This window comes from Pteropus medius, unplaced genomic scaffold, assembly GCF_902729225.1.
Source record: "Pteropus medius unplaced genomic scaffold, Ma_sr-lr_union100, whole genome shotgun sequence".
Classification (NCBI taxonomy): Eukaryota; Metazoa; Chordata; class Mammalia; order Chiroptera; family Pteropodidae; genus Pteropus; species Pteropus medius.
Window position 1 is genome coordinate 10516182 of NW_024351073.1, and position 16097 is coordinate 10532278.

A 16097-nucleotide genomic window follows, 5' to 3' on the forward strand; every position below is an offset into this window, starting at 1 on the left:
ACTTTTAAGAGACATGTACATTCACATGTTCACTGCAGCATAATTTACAATAGCTAAGATATGGAAGCAACTTGATAAATGATAAATAGATAAATGGATAAAGAAGTGGTATACGTATATATAATGGAATATTACTTAGCTACAAAAAGTAATGAAATCTTGCCATCAGCAACAACATGGATGGACATAGAGGGTATTATGCTGAGCTAAAAAAGTCAGACAGAGATAGACAAATACCATGTGATTTCATTTACATGTAGAATCTAAAAAACAAAATTTCATTTACATGTAGAATCTAAAAAACAAAACAAACAAACAAAACAGAAACAAACCCATAGATACAGAGGATATTTTGATGGCTGCCAGGGGAGGGGGTTTACAAGAATGGGTAAATGGCAGGGAAAGAGACTATTACAAATCAGTAGTTACAAAATGGTCATGGGGATATAAAGTATAGTATAGGTAATGTAGTCAATAATATTGTAATGACTATGTATAGTGTCAGTTGGGTACTAGATTTATCCAGGTGATCACTTTATAAGTTACATAAATGTCTAATCAATATGTTGTACACCTGAAACTGATATTATACGTCAATTGTAATTGAAAAATTAAAAAAAAATATATATTTAAAAAATCATTATAACTTATGTAGGAATTTTTAATCAATATAAATGTTTGGCAGTAGTTGCCCACAATGCCTATTCAGAAAGATGGAAATTATTTCAAATCTCTCTGGGGGTAGAGGCCATAATGGTTTTAACACCCCCACAAATGCATGAGCATCATCAGCAGTTTGCTGGAGACAGCCCAAACAGAGCAGAGAGACAGATGATTCTGTACATCTCTTCACAACTTCTCCTTTGATAATATCATCATAATAGTTTGAAATGCACTATAATGGGGTTATTTACACCATGAAAATTGGCAAACATTACAAATCGGAGTTGTGGGTTTTTTGTTTGTCTTTGTGAGGGAGTATAGAGTTTACCAGTAAACTATTAACAGTGGTAAATAATTTTAAAAATGATATTAAATAAATGTTTGAATGAAGTTTTTTTGCAAAATACCTAATATTAAGATAATTTATTTTCAAAGTATTTTGGACTAGAGTCCATAAAAGACAGATGGTTTGGGAACTAATTCGATGTGAACAACATATTTTCTCAATTATGAAAGGCATATGTTGGGATGATAAAAATGATCTAAACTCTATTTCTGTATATGAAATAACCTGGTGTATCATGATTCAATAAGCTTCATAAATCCATAAAATATATAAGCCATTTATTCTTTAGTATGATTAAAACTAAAATGAATTTCCAATGTTTAGATATCTATTCCTAGCTCATAAAAGTTTACATCTTAGAAGTGTACTTCGCAAGAAGCACAAGTCTAGGTTAACAACAAAATATTCCCAGTGAAATTTTTATTATTTACTAGTTTGTGTTTTAATATGTGGCTTAAAACTCGTGCACCATATTTTATTATTTAATGATTTCTTTTAAAAATAGAGGACTTTTTCTCCTGAGAAGTCAACTGCCTCTTTATATCTCAATAATTTTAATATTAATATATTAAAGAATTTTGAAATTCTACTGCAGGCAAATATTCCTAAGTCAATTTTGTGATTTTGTACTATAGGTAGAAACAAAGTAATTGATATTCTTTCAGGGTAATAAATATTCTCTAGTATTTAATTGCTATAATTTCATAACCCCTTTTAAGTAATATAAGAGCAAATTATAAATTATGACATACTAATCTAATGTGAAAAAAAGGTTTATATTTTCAGTTATGTGAGTACATGAAATAGAATTCTTAAATGCTTTGATAAAATGTCTTTTTCAGATTTGTCTGACAATGATAGAGAAAATATAGACATATTTCCAGTTCCAACCTAAATTTCCAAGGCCTTTTGTTTTTAATAATGAATTACTGAATAATCAAGGGTGTGAACTTTCGCTCTGCTACTTACTACCTCTGTGATCCCTAGTGAGTTATTGAAACTCTCACTCCACATTTTCCTCAACAGTCACATTAGAATAATCACAGTACAAACCCTTAAGATTTTCATGAAGATTAAATGAAAAAAATATATGTGCATACGGTATTTAGAGTAATGTCTAGCATATTAATTAGTAGGCTCTACGTAAAAGTAAACTATTAAGAGTTTTTTCTCATTCTTCACTTATTTTTTCAACACATATTCTGAAGTTATTGCTATGTGATAATCCATCTCATGAAAATTGGTATTGATGAGGTGAAATCTAATAAAGACTTGGAAGTAGTTTCACTGTTGGAAGTAAGAGAGAAACCCAACTGAGTGTTATTAAGCAGCAACATTACATTCATAAATGTTATTAATTGTTAGTACTTTGCTATTAGTTTCTTTATACTTTGCATCTGCTAAATCATTATTTTCCATTTTGAAGCATTTACCCAGCCTCAGAGATTGGAACTAGCTGGCTCTTCTCTGTCTCCCATCAATAGGTTTATAAGTCAACACTCCAAAAGAGATGCTCCTACTATGAAAATTAGTAACGATAAAATATTTTGCAAGAAAGATAACAAAAAAGAACTTGCTACAAATGTGTTTCAGATCTTTTCAAGAACAAGTATTAATATACGATTTGTTTGTTTCAGTTATCACCTTTTTCTGTACATTGAATTGGTAAGAGGAAACTATATAATTGCAGCTATCAACATGTAGCTTACTCATGCTTGAATCACTTAAAGAATGGATAAAATTTAGAGGTTTGCATTACTTTAAGGTAGTCATAATTTAAATTCAATTTTTCAATTCATTTTAATGAATTTTATGTGACAGACATTGTGCTGAAAAATAGAAGGGTAAACAGGGGAGAACAGAAAGTAAAAATTAGAATCATAAAGATAAAATTAATGATGATAATCAGTTCACTGAAAATTATATAAAGAAACAAATTTCACCCTCTATTAACTTTAGTACACATGAATAGAGGAGATACAGAATGCTGATTTTGTTTTCCTTAAATGGTATGTTCCAGGAGCATTATTTGTTAGTTTACAGGACTTTCATGCACTAGCACACTTTACATGCTAACTTTAGTAAGGAGCTCAGCCGTAAGAAACTCATAATATCCATCTATAATAATAAACATGATTAGTAAGACTAAAATAGAATGAAGAGGACTGAGAGATGATTAATTCTACTCTGTCGAGATACCCTGTTGATCAAGAACTAAGAGAAATTTATTATGATTAAATCAGTAACATGAACAAACACATTTGATTAATCTGTGTTGTTTAATAATTTAACTGCAAGGTATTAAATCCATTTGAGTTTGATATTTGAAGATAATTTTATGCTGAGGAAATTAGTGGATATTTTAGTTGTTTAATATTTTATTGCTTGGGTATTCATAATATCTTTATCGTCACTATGGCATTTGTGGTTCCACAGAGTAATGGGCACATAAACATCATTATTCAGGTAGGATGTTCATGTAGTATGAAAGCATTCTTTCAATAAATAAAATAAATTAGCCCAAATATTATATTTAAGCATTGAAAATTAAGAAACATTTTAATCTTAAGAAGCGATAATTTTCATGCCTATGTAAGTTTATTAATTCAAGCAAAATTCATTTATTACCATGAAATATATTCATAGTAATTAAAATTCAGTATTAAATTAATCCAGACTTGCAATGGAAGAATTGACATAGAGCATTATTCCATGGCTATTTCTGAATTATTGAGACTCTTCAGGATGCTTGGTGAATTCTGAAGCTTTTTGGTTAATTAAGATAAGCAAATAAGAAATATATAACTATAATTATTATATATGTATAATAGTTTCCTCTAAAATAAAAGCTGTAAGATATAGACTATAATTGACTTTGAAAACTCTGAGGCAAAGAACATTGACTATACATTGTCAGTAATACTTATTCAAGGAAAAGTAATACATGTCAAGTGATTTTATTTCATTTTTTTAATTTAATTATTTTAAATTTTTTTATGCCTACAGCACCTGGTCTTCCTAGGTGGTCTCCCATCCAAGTACTAACTAGGCCCGACTCTGTTTAGCTTCAGAGATCAGACAGGATCGCGCTTATTCAGGGTGGCATGGCAGTAGATGTCATGTGATTTTCAATAAAGAGGAATGGTTTCATAAGGTATATAATAATACTCTTCAGTACAAAAACATTGTCTTTATCTGAAAGAAAATATTTGGAGATTTGAGTTTTAGATTTCTTGTTATATTCGAGCTTGTTTCTTTTTCTTAAAATATTTTGAATTTTGAGATTTAAAAAAAATTTATTAGTTTCAAGTATACAGTACATTAGACATTTACAGTTTATAAAATGATCCCCCTAATTACTCCTTCTCTCCTCTGTCTCTCCACCTAGCTAATACATTAATGCTAACTGCATTCCCTATGCCGTGCTCCCCATCCCTGTGACCATCTATCAACTACTAATTTTTTGAGGTTTCTTGTGTGAATATTTTGCATTAGTTTCTTCTATTCAGTAGGTGGATGTAATTCTTTTTTTTTAATTTTTAATTTTTAAAAATAGATCATCACTAAGTCAAACAACTATTTTGCTTTTATGTTTTCAATTATGATAACATTAGAATTTTGAATTATTGTTGTCTGAATTAAATTTTTAAAGTTTTTAAAAGAATTTTTTTAATATACTAACAACTATTAGTAAGAAAAAACTAAAGCAACTCTTCTCGATATTTAAATGTGACAATTTTTTTTCAGTTGGCTATCCAGTTGGAATAAAATCCTAATATTTATTTTTCTTTTTACTCAAATTCATTTGATTTCCATATATTTTGAAATACTTTTAAAGATATTAGGTATAAAAAATATAACAAGATTCTTATTTTTGTAAATGCAGTATTTATGTCCTATAGTTGCTATATTTTGAGGAATACTTAGAAGTCTGAATTTGAGTTCTGAGCCTTGAAGTTTTGCAATTCAGTGATCTTGTAAAAAGTTGATGTCTCTGAGTATTTATTACCTTATTTTAAAGTAAACATATTATCACTTTCACAGAATTTATGTTGAGAAATAAAAGTGATAATATGGTAAGTGCTTTTTGTAACCTGTATGATTCTATGTACAAGTCGTTATTTACATATCTCATTCCTTATCTAAAAATGAAGTGCTTTCAAAAATATTTTAATAGATATATTTCTTCTTGAAAGCTTTTAAAGTACAATAGAAATTATGCACCAAAATTACAGTCAAACACTCTAATACATTCTTGTTTGATGGGTTTTATGTTTGTTCTATACACATATCTTGAAACTGTTCCAAATAACACTTTTACTATAAACAAAAGGGATGGGTATGAGTTACATGGGGTACAGATTTTTTATTGTGTAGATTATATCTTTGTATGGAAATTTTAGAATGAACATATTCTAAATATCTTGTGTTGCTAGGGATTTTAAGAAGCTTAGTAGAGTTCCTTGATGTCACTTAACATCTCAAAAGCCCATCTTCTGCTTTACTCAATGTTGACAATGTTTGATTTGCCTTCCTAAAATGTCATTGTGAGAATGAAATCAGATACTTTGTCTACATGTAATTCTTTTACAAATGTAAGAAATCATATTTTTATTATGTTCATTTTCAATGATCAGAAGTAACATTTGGGAGGCATAATGAGTTCTTGACATATTTACCAGTCAAGCGATTTTAATTTTTTTCCCATTTTTATAATACAACAGTTCTTCCATTTTTTTTGATTTTAGTTTCATTAACTATTTCGCACATTTTCTTTGAATTTCTATTTTTGATTTTGTAAACTACTTGAGCTAAACACTTTAATTTTTAATTTTTAAAAATATTTTATGACAAAGAAACACTTTATGCTATTTATTTTGTCTCATTTAGGCTTAAGCAATATCCTATATATTTGAATAGGTTGAAATTTCAATGCCGTAAACCTATGGTTATTTATTATTCTCTGATCTAGTTTTATAAAACTATATGTATATATAGTTTTGTGCCAGATTATTTTATTTAAAAAATTTTTAAATTTCTTTTAATTTATAGTTGACATATAACATAGCGATTGGTCTTTTATCACATCATACACATAGCACCAAAAATAAAATGTATATCATTGTCCTTAAATACCTATATCACAAGTGGATAGGAGCAAATAGAGAATCAGTGCAATAAATCTGTTGCCTTTGTGGAGATGGTACTAAAGGCTCACTTTTATTTGAATGTCTATTCTGTATAATGAGCATATTCAATCACTGCCTTTTGCTATTCGGAATTCCGGAAAAACTTGTGTTTCTAGAGCATGGTATGGTGTCATTTACCCTTTATTTGATATGGATGCAAATTTACACATTAAATTGAATAATTTTATTTATTTCAATTAAAATGTATTATTTCTTCACATTCTCATTGTCAAAACAAAATTTCATTAATACACTTTATAGGATTAAAGTGCAAATAGTTTTCGGTTAGGTTTATCAGGGCAAAGACATAGCAGAATTCAATATTAAGATAGGATGATTGAAGTTAATGCTAGTGTCAAGTCACATGTCTATATAAGCAGGTGAGGCATGCTTGCCAAAGTTTGGCAAGAAATAATTATAAACTTGATAATACATTTTAGATAATTATTTAAAGATTTTTTTATTATCAAAAATAATTTGAAAAACAACTTGAGTAATGTATATTTAGATGTAGATATAGGTAAATTATTTTGTCTATTGATAAATAATATGACAATTGTTTTCTTTCAAATTATCATGTTTTCAACCTCTTAAAAATTGCAATGAAACTTGTTTCATTGAGCAATGTCATTTATTAATATTGACAAGTGTTCAAAAGAGGCTTATATCTCATCTATTTAAAATACAATCTCTAAATAAATGCCCTCGAATTGAGTATTGATATTCATTAAGAAATATGTACTTTTCATTCCCATTGTCAAAAATACACGCCATCCCAAAAGACCAGCAAACTCTGTTTAAATTTTGAATCAAAACAAAGTAAGTCTCTCTCAATAGAACCAGTAAAAGAGGACTTATGGCTTTTCCCTTACACAACAGAGCCAAATATTGTCTAAGTAAATTTTGTAAAAATTATGTGACCATACAAAATGGAAAAAGAAGGTGAAGAAGATGTGATGGTTGAGGAAGAAGAGGAGCAAGTGGGAGGAAGATGAAGGAGAATAAATTTTGACAGAAATAAGTGAAAATAGCACAAAATGCCAAGTTTCCAGGATATATCTTTGTTTCTAAGAAATCTAGCATAAATACTATAGATTTAAAATAGTCTAACTTTCTAAATAATGTCAAAAAATTCTTTCAATTATATTTTTGCTGTTTCAGTATATGTTTTATTTTCCTTTGGGAATGCCAATTCTGAACCTATAAGACAAACATATTCAATGGGACCACCATGACATTAAGCATATCTTAATTAATCTAAGTTTATGAACATTAAATATGTTTTTAAAAATACATCATTTGGAGAGTCAAGCAAAGTTTTTTAGTTGTTTTTACATGAGAAAAAATCCAGGCTATCAAACATTTCACAAAAACAATGAAATCAAATATAAACTCAAGAATGACTATAGGATATTCAGTGGGAAAAGTAGAAAGTAAGAATTTTCATATAAACAGGCTATTATTTAAATATAAATTCAATATTTCTGATAAATCTTACCAAGAAATATTGTTCCCTTAACTTTTAAGAAAAACACTTGAAAGATTAACTATCGCCCAATCAAAATAATGTGTGAAGCTGTAGCAGAAGACCAGGAGAAAATTTTGATATATATAACTGCAGAGCTAAGATGAAAACCAATGCGATATAACAGAATATTGTGTGTGTGTGAGCTAATGTCAAAATTATGTAAGAAAAAGTATCACAGAATGGAAATAAAAGATAGACCATAAATAATATTGCTTATTGCTTCCTTTGTAATAATCAGAAGTCATAAACAATCATGAAGAAAAAAAATGAAGTAGAATGTTATAAGCATATTTAAAGTATAAAGTTAATCATAAAGAAGGATAATTATGTTTTGATTAAAACTGAGTGGTAGAAGACAGACGATAGGAGAAGAGAAAAATTTAATAGAAAAAATATGCATACAGTATCAGAGGTCTCCAAGATCATACTCAGATTCAATGATTTGCTAGAAAGACCAACAGAACTAATAAAAATTTAAAAAAATAATTATTGAAAAAAGAATTGGATTAAAATAATGGCTAATCTCTTGTCTCTTAACAAAAATCTTTTTTAAAGATAAAATATAGCCACCAAAGAATTGGTTAAAAAAAAAAAAAGACAAAATCATGAGAATTTACTTAACTCTATGCAAATATATTTTTAAAATTTATAAAATAGGCAATTTTTCAGAAAAAAATATTATCAAAAACAACTTATAACAAGCTTATTTACAGTGATAAACTAGAGAATTTTTCAAAAAAACAATCTTCCCAAAGCCCCAAGACTATACACTTTCCCTGGTGAATTCAAATAAACCTTTAAAGATCAGACAATTCCTAGACTGTGTTAATAATTCTGAAACACAGAAAGAAGAAAAACTTTAAAATTATTTTTAAATCATATATAACCTTTTTACTCAAATGTAACAAACATTTCTTCCAAAAGTAGTAAGTCCATACCAACCTTAATTATTGGTATTAATGCAAAGTTCTTAAAAATTAGCAAACAGAATGTAGCAGACTGTTAAAACATGACCACACTAGTTTGTCACAGAAATGCAAACAGACTTCAATGATGAAAGTATATAACACTCATTATATTAATAAACCCAATTTAAAAATGAAACTCTTCACAAAAAATGAAAAGGCATTTGACAAAATTCAGCATATGTGCTAGAAAGACATTCAAAAATCATCAGAAACTACCTTAATGAGATGATACATGTCTCAGCCCCAAATTGCCATCATACACAATAGGGAAATACCTTAGGCACATTTACATATGCCAGGGCCAAAATAATAATAGGAGCTGGCTATTGTGCTGATTAATTGTCATCCTTTTGGAAATATTAGCTTATATTAGAAATTTAGCAATTGAGAAGGAACAGGTAAAACTGTTGATATTCTTTGATATGATTGAATAATAAAATGATCTTCAGAATCAAGTGAAAATGATTATAAACAGCAAGGTAATTCAGTCAAGTAGGAAATTGTGAAAGTATTGTAGAGAAAACTGTTCCCTTTCTCTGTGCATGTGTATCAGATAAAAGATTTCATTTATTTATTTATGTATCTAATTATTTATAATTATATGATGTGTATTAGTGTGCAATCATATATATCAGGTATAACATATAATGTGAGACAAGATCCATTTCACAAGTTAAGAAAATAGATAAAATACTTAGGAAAATTAATAAAAGCTGCACAGTTTTATAAGAAAATATATAAAACACTAATAAAAGTATTCAAAAAATAATTCTATTAAAATTATATTCAATTAGAGTGGTGTTTTAAACTAGAAATCAGTCATTTGCCCTATTTTCTTGACTTACAAATCTAATTTAAAAGTCAGGAACATCTGAATTACTGATGCAATGTAGTTGTGCTGTCTGTCTCTGGATGAGCAATATTTACTCCAACATGTTTTCTGAGTTCTCACTCTCTCTTCTCACCCCCTCATGTGATACATCTGCCTTAGAAATAACAAAAAAGGAACAAAGCTTGCATTTGGAAAACAACAGGGATAAAGGCTCATTTGTTGTTCTTCAAAGATTCATGTCAAGCAAACAAAAAGGATGCTAACCTCCTCTGGTGGACAGCAACGCCTCCAACTAAATCTACTACGGCTGGTTTCATGCTTTTAAAACTCTCACAGTCAGAATATTCACCACAGAATAGCAATCTGACAACTGGGTGTATTTAATGTCATTTATATAAAAAGACTAAAAAGCCTAAAATTTCTCCCAAGCAGGCTCTGATAAACAATATCTCTCCTCACTAATATTACAATTATCTGGTTTATTGTTTAATAATTTTTCCCATTAGAGCAATGCTATTTGTATTCAGATATGTCTATAAAAATTAAACTATAATTAATGTAATGATTATATAGAAAATAACTCATGTAGCCTATAAATCAACTTAAATTAAAAGTAGTACTAATTTCATCCTCAAAGATTTCAAAAGAACATATGATAATGCAACTTGATGCTATAAAAAATAAGCCTATGTCTTGGAATCTGTGTCAGATTCACGAGTCTGGTTGACTTCTGTCAATGTGTACAATAAATCAGCATTGTTATTAATGTGCTCCATATTAAAGTAAGAAGGTAAAATCATAAATTTGGAGACAAGCTGCTTAAGTTTGAATCCTAAGTACTCAACATATAACTGTGTGACCTCAAGCAAATTAACTTTCTTTAGCCATTTTCTTCATCTCTGGAACAGGGATAATAGAAGTTATTTCTGCAATGATAGCTGTGAGAAGTAAAGGAGATAACTCTTAAGCAATCCCAAGAGTATTTAGCACCTAATCAGCACTGGGTGTGTTAGGTGTTTTTATTACCAACATTATAGTTATTTTTATCCTTCTTATCAAGTCATACATAATAATCTGATTAACCAGAAAACAATTACATTGCCTTTTTTTAAATTCAGTTTTGTTCATTTCTTGACATTAAACCCTTCACAGCAGTCAATAAATTTGAGATAGATCTTATAATTCCTTGAATTACTATCCTAATTGTGCTTCTAATTCGCTGGTCACAGGCCATGCCAATTCTTGAAATGTCTGGTTTTCAAAAATAAAAACACTGTAGCTATCAATTTCAAGGTCAAAATAGAAGATTGAGCACATATTGAGATACACCTACTTCTTAAAAACACATGAATGTAGTTGGAATATATTTTAAAATGCTTTAAAATACATTCCTAAATGCCAAGATAACAAAGAGAAGTCTCCAGAACTAGAATGGAGAAGAAATCTGTAAGACTGAATGTAGGAGAAATAAAGTTGTAAAATGGATTTTGTGTGGAATTCAAAGGCAGACATTAGGAGCATGGTTTGAAAGCCACCACAGAGAGCCCACTAGGGACTTCCTCTTGCAAATCAAAGAAGGATTATGCACAAACGGGGACCACACTAACTTTTTTAACCTTAGCCATGCTTGCAATAAAAAATTAATCGTCCATTCCTTACTGTGCTGATGCAGTGAAAAAAATTGATTCAAGGTAGGAGAATGCTTTAAGATCAGAACAAATTAACACATATACATAAACTAAATGTAAGCCCATACTTCCAGAGTCACCTCCTAGGAAAGATATTACCCGGGAACAATAACTCACAGCAAAGAAACACACACAGAAACACACACAGGAAGTGAGAAAGTTGAAAATCATGAAAAACATTTTAGTCACTCACTTTCAAGAATGGGAGAATTCATAACTAATATATGAGAAGTTATAGAGTAATCCTAAAATAACTTAATTTAAATATACTTAAAATTTAAAAGAAATTAAATCTATTCACATTACCCATTGAGCACACATAAGAGATTATTATATGGCAAAAGCCACATGTTTAAAACCATCAAGGAGGAATATTTCAGTGATGCTAATAATGGCTAAAATATTTGCGGACTAAACATACACCTCTTTTTCTAAGGCCTCTATATGCTGTATCTCATTTAATACCTACAAAACCATATTACTAGCCTCATTTTCAACATTTTTACAGATAATGAAACTGAGTCAAAAGTTTATACAATGGCAGATATAACTGCGAGAGTCTTTGAGAACATATTTAAGTGTACAATATTTAATATCCATTTGACATCAATCATACAAGAGCTAAAAGCAGGACACAATGTACTCTGTAAAGCTGCTTTTATACTAAGTAAGTGAACCTGATAAAATTCAAGTGACCTGCTTTGACTCTAGAATAATGCACAGAGAAAGAATGGTTAGCATGTCCCTTCCCTTCCCAGACATCCATGTTTTAGCTGAGTATCTGACATGAATTTTGATTAGCAAACATTGTTGTAAAAAAGACCAAAAATTGTAATGTTGACAAAATGTGCTAAGTATAAATAATATAGACAATTTTCAGATCAATTCTTTAGAGAAACTTTATAGGCTGTGATAAGACATTCTGTGCCAAATATATATATTTGTTGTTGGTTGTTTTATTAAGAATTCTAGTAATATATGCAGAATAATTTAGGTTGTAAATCTCGGCACAAACATTTTAATGATAACGAAGTATATGGATTTTAAATGAATGTATTATTTTTTCTTTAGTGGCTTTTCTATTTTAAAGTAAGGTGATAGCTTTTGCCATTTATGATTCAGATTTATGGCTCACAGGAGACCTTAAATAATCTTATGAATTGGGTTACTCTGAATGTCATAACACACCTCAAGATTCTTACTAGGTGACATTTTTTTTCATTTACTAAAAATAATACATAAAAGGTATTTTTGTCATTCTTCAAGTCAAATAATCAATGTGATTTTAGATAAACATAAAGCTATAATTTCTGATCTATGTGTTTCTTTTCTTTTCACCTTTCATGCACTTTAGAGTAAAGTGTCTGCTAGCTTCAAAGTACCAAAAAAAGTTTGTTTGTTTTTTTTTCCCCAGAAGTTACCAAACTCCCCCAAATGTTGATGCTTTTTGACACTCCCATTTTAGGTGTTCAATGACCTCTTTCCACTTCTTTGTCTCTCAACCTTTTACTCCACTTTCCCTGCCCCATTACTATCCCACAAAACATTGCTTTGGCTCTCTGCCGATATATTCTGTGTGCATATACCTTCCTTTTATCTGCATACTTATTTATTGTATTAATATGTAAACAAACCCATGGTCACATGTTAATGGCTATGGAAGGCTTATCAGTCCTTCTTCATTAATGTGCGAATTCTACAAGGATTCCCTCTCCATTTTTTCAACTGCATGTATTATAGCCAAGACAACCCTCTCCATCTGAGGCAGGTGTTATTTAACCCAATGAAACATATGAAAGAGGACATTTAAGTGCTGTGACCAGCCAGTGAGCTAACTAAATGGGAGGGGCAAATAAGTCTTAGGGCAACTATCAAAAACATATACTGAAGTAAGCAATTAATTGTTATAGCTAAGTGGTAGTATGCTCTTCTATTAGAGAAAAACTGTAGTGATAGAGTTTACCTTTCACAATGGCTTATTGAAAGGTGATGGATAGAACAGCTTCACAAGATGCAGTGGAAACAGATGTCTGTTATCTATGCACATAACCCAGATATCAGGTTTTTTTTTTTTTTTTTTTTTAAATATTTGACTCTGCTAAGTCATGATTAGGAACCCTAGGATTTACTAGTGTTTGTACACTGTCCTTCTCCAAGCAAAGACCTGTATTTTTGCTACACTGTAATTGCTTTTTTTGGTCTATTTTCCTACAAGCTCTGTGAAGGGAGGCGGATTCTGTGTCTGATGCAGCACTGGCCACAGAATTTGAAAGCACAAGAAATGTTAGTAAGCATACATGGAGTGGGACCACTTTAAAATGTCTCTACATCCCCAGAGTGTGTCTAAACACAATGTCCATTACATGTTTAAGTAGTATAGAGTGTTTAAAATTTACTCACTGTTTGATTTCAAGACTGCTGGTAAGAGGCACATTTTCCCCTTTTGTTATATTTGAACACCCAAAACTTGTCAAAATCGCTAAGTCAACTACAGGTAAATGTCCCTGAACTAATGCTATTGTTTAAGTGATATGCAACACTCATGAATAAGTGACATGCAACACTCATGACTATGATATCTTCAAAACATCCAGATCCTCAAGGCAAAGTCATACCATTTTTTCTATGACATCTCATTCAGAATCATCTACATGTTTATGGAGGATATGATCAAGTCATCAGGCAACAGAAAAATGTATGTCCAGTTACAACAAAATTAGAGATTCGCTTAACATTATAGAATACTTAGAATCAGCAAGTCACTTCTTTTCACTCAGAAAATTCTCATTCTGGTGAAAAATAATATATTCATGGGTAAGAGAGAATATATTTGAAATAGAGAAAATCTCCTGAGGTAATGTGGTAGGTAAAAAATATAGAGAATAATGATATTTGAGCAGAAAAATTAGGTGTGTTTACATGGATGGACTGGGGGGAAAAAGTATATCATGAAACATCAGCTAAATAGTTAAATTTTTAAACAGAATTTTAAATAAGATAATTTGAAAATATTTGCATAGTTTGATGAATTCAGCTTTACATATACCTAAGTACAAGATGACTTAAAATGTTTTATGAAAAAATGAACAAGTCACATTAATTTAAAAAATTAGTCTATGTATATTGTCTGTCTTATGATGTTACATATATTACATGACACAAAACAGGGTTGGAGGCATTTAAAATAACAAATAGTCAAATGGTGAACAGATAAATTACACAAACATACTTGTATGATGAATACATGTTTATTCTGCTTTTCATAATTAGAAATATCTCATGTGAATATGATAAACTTCCTTCAAATGTACCTTATAAATACTTGCAGTTTTGTTCATGTAAATCTAACACCAAAAAAGGACTTTCTGTTCAAAAGAAACAAAACAAGTTTTTTATAATATTCTTAGAACAAATGCAATAGCACTAAAGAAAAAAAAATTTTAAATCGTAAAGAGAAATTGAATTTATGCCACACATGAAAATGTATTTTTAAATCGGAATGTTTGTTATAAACCATTTTCATAAATATGAGTCTTCTTGTAATGTGGGTGTTTACAGTATGCCTTTTTCAACAAAAAGATCTCAAAGACAGTACAGATACTTTGAATTTTTTATGGATGCATTCCTTTTCTTCTCCTCTTAATTTTTCTCTCTTAAAATATGGTTCAACTGAAAGGAAAAATAATCTCGCCCAAAATTTGGAGCTATTATACTGAGATTATTTTGCTCCCAGTGTTTATAATTTTACTTTTCATTTGATAATTCAACCAACTATAACTTTTCTTTTTTTAGTTAAGTTTATTGGGGTAACTTTGGTTAACACAATTACATAATTTTCAGGTGTACATTATAATTTGACATCTATATATTTTATTGTGTGATTACCACCCAAAGTCCAGTTTCCTTCGGCTACCATATATTTGATCCTCTTTACCCACTTCATTTTCCCCCTTTTCCCCTATATTTTACCTCCTTTACCCCTGTCTACCTCTCCCTCCTCCCCCACCCCCTACCCTCTGGTAACCACTAGTCCATTGTCCATGTCCCTAAGTCTCTGTTTTTCCTGTTCATTTGTTGCTTTTAGGTTTATATCCCACGTATAAGTGATATCATGTGATTTTCAACTTTTTCAGTCTGGTTTATTTCGCTTGGCATGACTATCTCAAGGTCCATTCATGTTGTCGCAAATGGCAGTATTTCATCTCTTCTTATGGCTGAGTAAGATTCCATTGTATATATGTGCCACAGCTTCTTTAGCCAATCAATTATAATTTTTGTTGATTAAAAAAAACAAAAAACAAAAAAACAGGGATCGATAGAATATGAAATGAATTAAATGTGTTCATTTTAAATATTGATATTTGGTATTTTAATCTTGAATTGAATTAAAATCTAATCTAGGATATGCAGTAAAGAAAGATGATGAAAGATAAAATAATTCTGCAATCTTGATGACCTAAACTTGCCATTAACTAACTAATGTATTGCTTATTGGAAAACTTTAAATCTCAATTATAAAAAAACTGAAGGTTTCAAAGTGTTAGTATTTGGCAATATCCCAATGTAAGACCAAAAAAAAAAAAATCCATTTATTTGAGAACTGTTGGCTCTTTGCCTTGTTCGAATAAAACATTTAAATCCTATGCCACCAATTAATATCAACAGTAGGCAAATGTCCAAATATTATAATCTATTATGCACTTTTTAAAGGCTTTTACCACTTACTCTACATTTATTACAGGTCATTATATTCATTATCTCATATAACCTTCAAAATCAGTTGATGTAGAAGTTACTTCCTGTTTTACAAACAAAAGAAATGGATGCTAGGAGGAGTAAAACTCTTTCACCAGGTGAATAGTGCTGCATTTTGACTCAAATCT

The 16097-nt window shown here is 29.7% G+C and overlaps 1 pseudogene; it reads right to left on the reverse strand.

The window, feature by feature from the left end:
* Nucleotides 1-4006: 4006 nt before the first annotated feature.
* Nucleotides 4007-4125, reverse strand: LOC120586445 (uncharacterized; annotated as a pseudogene).
* Between the last annotated feature and the right edge of the window lie 11972 nt (nucleotides 4126-16097).